General features: G+C 38.6%; 1 protein-coding gene across 1 annotated transcript in view; it reads left to right on the top strand.

Annotated features, from left to right (window-relative positions):
* Window positions 1-1007: 1007 nt before the first annotated feature.
* SLC39A10 (solute carrier family 39 member 10) overlaps window positions 1008-6000 on the top strand; it is a 60378-nt gene continuing 55385 nt past the window's right edge. The window contains exon 1 of the mRNA XM_054829252.1: window positions 1008-1098. The gene's annotated coding sequence lies outside the window, so the exon portion shown is untranslated. The remainder of the gene's footprint in view (window positions 1099-6000) is intronic.

The following is a 6000-nucleotide window of genomic DNA, read 5'->3' as shown; positions in this document are numbered from 1 at the left end:
GGTGCACCGCTTTCCACCAGCTGTGGCTGCTGAGACAGGCGTAGAGGTGGTGGGATTGTTTGTTCCTGGTGTGAAGAAAGTGCTTCTTGGGGCTTGACTGGTAACAGCTTCTGGGGATAATGCAAATTTGATGGTGAAAATAACTTAAAACTAGATTAGGAGAATCTGGAAAAAGACTTTAAAATGTGACACAGAACAACCAGACTTTCATTCCCAACCATGTGGCTTTTGAAGTAAGTGTATAACTCTATCCCAGTTGAACAATTAAATATTTAGCACTCAAATGCGGTTTTGTAATGAGGAGAGTTTAATTTATTTCAGTTACCTTTACAAATAACTTTAATCTACAGATCAGTTGCCCTGGTTTGACTAATGTGCATGTTTAACACAGCAAAATGCATGTGTCTAAATTTAGTTTGCAATGTTGAAGCAACTTATTAAGACAGATACTTGACATATGTTTGGCATCTTAGATATATACAGCTGATAACTAAATAGAATTAGTATGATAAACTTCAGTTAAATGTGCATTTTTTCCAGCAGAAACACAAAGAATATTACTATTGTGTCTGAACAAACTACCTGTAATTACTTCCTGTCAAAACTGACGTAAAAGCAACAGGAAACAAATTAACTCTTAATTCTTTGATATTTGATGTTCTATTGTCTGATGCAAAAAAAAAAAAAAGTAAACAATTTACTACTACTATAATCTTATTTCTGTATTGCAGAAATTACTTCACAATTACATAACCATGTCCTTTGCACATTTTGGTGTCTTTTCTTTGTAAATCACCTCAAGGGAATCCACAAAGCTGATACCAGCAGTCAGAGAGGCAGGAATTTTACGTAGTTTTCATGACAAGCATTTTCCCAAAAGTGTCTCGTTTCATGGTACAGTTCCTGGTAGCAGTGTCATTTGATAAACATCCTCCACGTGTTTGTGACCTCCTTGTCCATAAAACGTTACCCCGGTAGTCTTCTGTGGCACTGCTGTGGATAAGAGGCTTAGGGAATGCTTTATATATATCAGAATAAAATCTCTAGTCTCTTTTCTCCCCCTGTGAAGACAGAGTCCAGTCATCTCCAGGATAGCCGGTAAGTATAATAGGATATTTAATTTCTTTCTGTTATCCTAGCTGAGCAGACAGTGTTCTACCAGACAATTAATGGTGAAATATAATAAACTTCTACAGAATTGTTAAGGAAGTTGCAGAGCAAGAATTCGAGTCTGCTCGCATCTCCCTAACTCTAAGTCTCTAGGTGTAAGCCTGAGGGCAGAATTTGGTTACTTTATTAAACCAGGAGTTACAGGAAGTCAATTAGCTTTTCCTGTCCCACAGACTGTTTATGAAATATCAGGGGGAGCAAAGAGAGATGTATTCCTTCAGCTTGTGAACAGAAGCAATAAACATGGAAATCTAGGTTTATATTTTTAGATTAAAATTTGTTGTGGGCATGAAATACACTCCCAGGAAGTTGGTTCACAAGTGGGAGCCATGATATCAGATGTAGTAATGACATATTGGACCAACTCTTGTATTAATTCACCAGTGTTGCAAGTTTTGCAACTTCTTCACATATGAGGGTTGGGTGTTAAAGCTCTAAACGTGGTGAAGGCAGTATGAAAGCCTATTGCACACTAAATGCCCTCAGCAGTTTAATAAATAGCTTGTAGCTGGGCTAGCTGTGTGTATCATTTACTTTGTAAAATAGGCAGTTTGATCAGTAAAGACCTGCTGGATGATCAGGAAAAAAAGAGTAGACACGTATGGGATAAGTGAAGAATATAGCTGAGTCAGGTGTGTTAAGCAGTAATAAATGACAGAAACATGCTGTTAGTGTGATCATCACCAGTCTTTAATGTCACATCATAACTATTTTCCCACCAGTCGTGTATAGAGTGTTAATGGTATACACTCAGAAGAAGCTCAAAAAGAAACAAATTACATCATTTCCTCTTGAACTGTTCTTTAGAGTTGTTTTAGACATTAAACAGATGAATAGTAATGTGAAAGTGGTAGAGCAGAAGATAACTTAGCTGTCCAAATGGATTCACTAAATCTCTGCATTTAAAAAATGGCTATGGTAAATTTATTACATGCTTATCAGGCAACGAATGTTACATAATGTGCTTAAAAGTGTGTGGGGGGTTTAAAGTTAAGAAATGTGTTATATAATTGAAAATGTAATTCACCAGTGATGGATCATCAGTAACTAAAGCTAAGCAAGTGTTTTGGGTGCCACCTCAAGTTAGATATCAAATCTAGGGGTGATAAGATTATGTTGTTCCCTGAAAACTATTGTTGGAGGGGAATGGTTTGGGGTGCAGAAGGGGTAGTCTTCCCAAACCCACTTTTACAAAATGTTGCAATGCTTGATTTCAGATAAGATCTGATCGTAGATAAACTGCAAGTAAAGTGAGTTACGCAGTTATATCAAATAAGACTGGCAGGTTACATATGCACATAAAATACCAGGTTGTGTGATAAGCTGTGTGAAAAAAGTATCAGCCTGGGTCTTGAATTGTTTAACAGGAAAGGGTGTTTTACATCAAAGCAGGTTAAAATTTTGGGGTTCTGGAGCACTGTTAGCACAATCTCTTTACTGTCTAGGCAGGTGATGATTGCTGCCGGATAGGCCTAAGGGAAATGATCATTCTGAAAGCATAAAGGGGTGCTCAGTGGCAAGGAGGGAGGAATTCTGAAGTTACTTGGGACTGAATGACTATTAAGAAATCCTTTTCAGCAGGGTGGAGTGAGGAGGAAGCCTTGAATCTTAATAACTCCCCAAGAAGGGTGTTGGTAGTACAAAAAAATAAGGATTCCCAAAGCTAGGATCCCTGTATCCCTCAGGATATAAGCTAAGCAAAAACTCTGAATCTCTGAATATCTGTGTTAAGAATCTAACAGCATATTAGCTGGGTAGAAGGGAATTAGAAGAAACTTCTGGTCTTGTGATAAGTAGATTTTGTATGGTTCCCTCTCATTTCTGTCTTCTGTCTGTAAATGCTTTGTAAGTAATTTGGTTATCTATTTTGTATAAACAATCTTGCTACTTGTTCTTAAATATCCTGGATTTTAATGATCCAGACTGATGCTTTTTTCACACAGCTTATCACACAACCTGGTATTTTATGTGCATATGTAACCTGCCAGTCTTATTTGATATAACTGCATAACTCACTTTACTTGCAGTTTATCCAAGATCAGATCTTATCTGAAATCAAACACTGCAGCATGAGACACCTAACCAATATGAAGGTATTCCACCCTTTACAGGCATGGTAAACTTAAAACTGGGATGCTGGACCATTTTCATAATGTGACCTCCCCACTCCCCTCCAGTACGACTCTAAGGTGTCCAAAGGATGACCAAGTGTACCTCCATTAAGGTGCATGGACTACTGTAGAGATGGCAATTCAGAGCTGTGGATCAAACAAACATCTTTGGATTGGCAGTATTAGCCAAGAAGCTCCTTAGTATATATTGAGATAGTGTGATCTGTGCAACTAGTAATGCTTACTGTTTCCTACCACTGAATTTTGGCAGCTTTCTGCTCAGTGCGTCAGCTGTTATGAATGGTATTCCACAATGTATAGGAACATGGGTTGTATTTTAGGGAGAGGATACGGTGACTTAGGCATTGAAACATTCATGTATATTCTTTTTGAGAGCCTAGCCCTAGGCGATATAGAGGCTTTCAAAAGTATTATCACCTTCTTTAAATTGTGTCCATGTAAATCTCTTTACACATTTACTTCTAAATGATGAATACACAGGCTCCTAACAAAACTGGTAACTAATATTGTAGCAATTCTACCTACAATACCAAAGGCGTGGATTAAGCAGTAATACCTTCTTTGAAAGTCTTTTGGCAACTTTCAGGGGATTCAGGAACGAAGTCAGGGGATTCAAGTGCAGCTGAAGGAACTGGGCTTGTTTAGCCTGGAGAACAGGAGGCTGAGGGCAGACCTTATTGCTCTCTACAACTTCCTGAAAGGAGGTTATGGCCAGGTGGGTGTTGGTCTCTTCTCCCAAATAACAAGTGATAGGGCAAGAGGAAATGGCCTCAAGTTGTGCCAGGGAAGGTTTAGATTGGATATTAGGAAAAATTTCTTCACCAAAAAGGTTGTCAAGCACTGGAACAGGCTGCCCAGGGAAGTGGTTGAGTCCCCATCCCTGGAGGTATTTAAAACACACGTAGATGTGATGCTTAGGGACATGGTTTAGTGGTGGACTTGGCAGTGCTAGGTTAATGGTTGGACTTGATGATCTTAAGGGTCTTTTCCAACCTAAATGATTCTATGATAATCAAAGAGGAATTTAAGTTTGTTGGGTTTTTTTCCTGAACCAGAACTGAACAAACTCAAATCCTAATCAAAATTGATCTTGATAAATTTTAAAGACTGTCTTGCCTGTTAAAATGTCTCCTTAAGTTTTCAAGTACTACTTAGTCTTTGACTCTATCAAACTTGTTCTTTTAAGGTTACTGCACTTGTTCAGTCAACAAAACTTCCCCATGACTTTTTCCCTAATCACTTTTGCTGTCTCTTTCTCAGTTCCCTTTATTCTTTTCATATATTTGCATCTTTAAAATGTATTCCTATTCATCCAGTTTACACCATCATCTTTATTCCAGAATATCCATTGCAGTGGGTTGACCCTGGCTGGACACGAGGTGCCCACCAAAGCTGCTCTATCACTCCCCTCCTCAGCTGGACAGGGGAGAAAAAATATAATGGAAGGCTCATGGGTTGAGATAAGGGCAGGGAGAGATCACTCACCAATTACTGTCATGGGCAAAACAGCCTCAACTGAGGAAAATTAATTTATTACCAATCAAATCAGAGTTGAGTAATGAGAAATAAAACAAAGTTGTTTATTCTCTCAAAAAAGGCTCTATCTAGGAGCAGAAGACTCTCCTGGAAAGCATAAAAGTATTATTGGCCTGATCATCTCACACCAGTAGACCTTCCAGGAGATCTCCGCGTATGTAATGCATGGATATTAACAGTGTTAGAAAGTTTGCCATTGCTGAGATAATTCTCTACTACTAAAGCAACTTCTGAAACTTTTTCCTGAAGATAGGACAGCGAGAGAAATCTAGGAGCAGAAATCTTAATCTAGTCAGGGCCTGAATATGGGGAACAGGGATGTATAAGTGACAAATAGCTAGAACTACTTTCCAAGAGCTTCAGGGACATTACTGTACAGTACGAAAACTGCCAAAGCTGAAGATAAAAAGGATCTCTTGTAACCTGTGTCACTTCAAAAATTGGTTAAATGTGTCAAATGAGCTACTCTAATGTTCTCAGACACTTCCTTTCAGGTATTCTTCCAGCTCAGTAATACCTTCTGAATTTTCCCTAAAATATTGCTTCAACGTATCTGCCATCCACCTTTGCAAAGGGGGAGGTGGGAGCAGAAAGCTTTTTGACGCTGCCAATTCCTTCAGGCAGGAAGGACTGACTCAAGTGACACTCGTCCGTTCCAGATTAGTTTCTATTTTGCCTCTCTTCAGGTCAAACCTTTTATTTTCTTCTACTAAAGCTGTGAACATATAATCATGTCCACTTTCCACCTCTTTAATTTTGTCTGAATCTAATTCTGACCTTTTGGGTTTAATTACCCTGAGACAATCTTGAACTACATTTAAAAACCCTCTGTGAACCAAGCCCATGCAGTACATAATTAATTGTATTTTTCAAATTGAGGATTCCTGCCATCCAGTCTTCAGATATATTTGAACTGCATCCTGAAACAGAGGATGGTAGTTAACACCCACCTCCTCATCCCCCCAGAAGTCTTTCTCTAGTTAATCTCCAGTTAATATGAACACAATTCCAGTTCAGATGTGGAGTAGCTAGTAGACTGTTACCCCTTCAATTCTCTCAGGACAGAAGTGAGGGCAAGGCAGTGCATCTGGTTAAGAGCATTAATTGCTCACTTTGTGCCTTTCTTCTATTATGATTTTCAAATGTGTACCCATTGGTATAA

The sequence above is a fragment of the Grus americana genome, chromosome 6, assembly GCF_028858705.1.
Source record: "Grus americana isolate bGruAme1 chromosome 6, bGruAme1.mat, whole genome shotgun sequence".
NCBI classification, from domain to species: domain Eukaryota; kingdom Metazoa; phylum Chordata; class Aves; order Gruiformes; family Gruidae; genus Grus; species Grus americana.
This window is presented reverse-complemented; position numbering and strand designations above follow the sequence as displayed.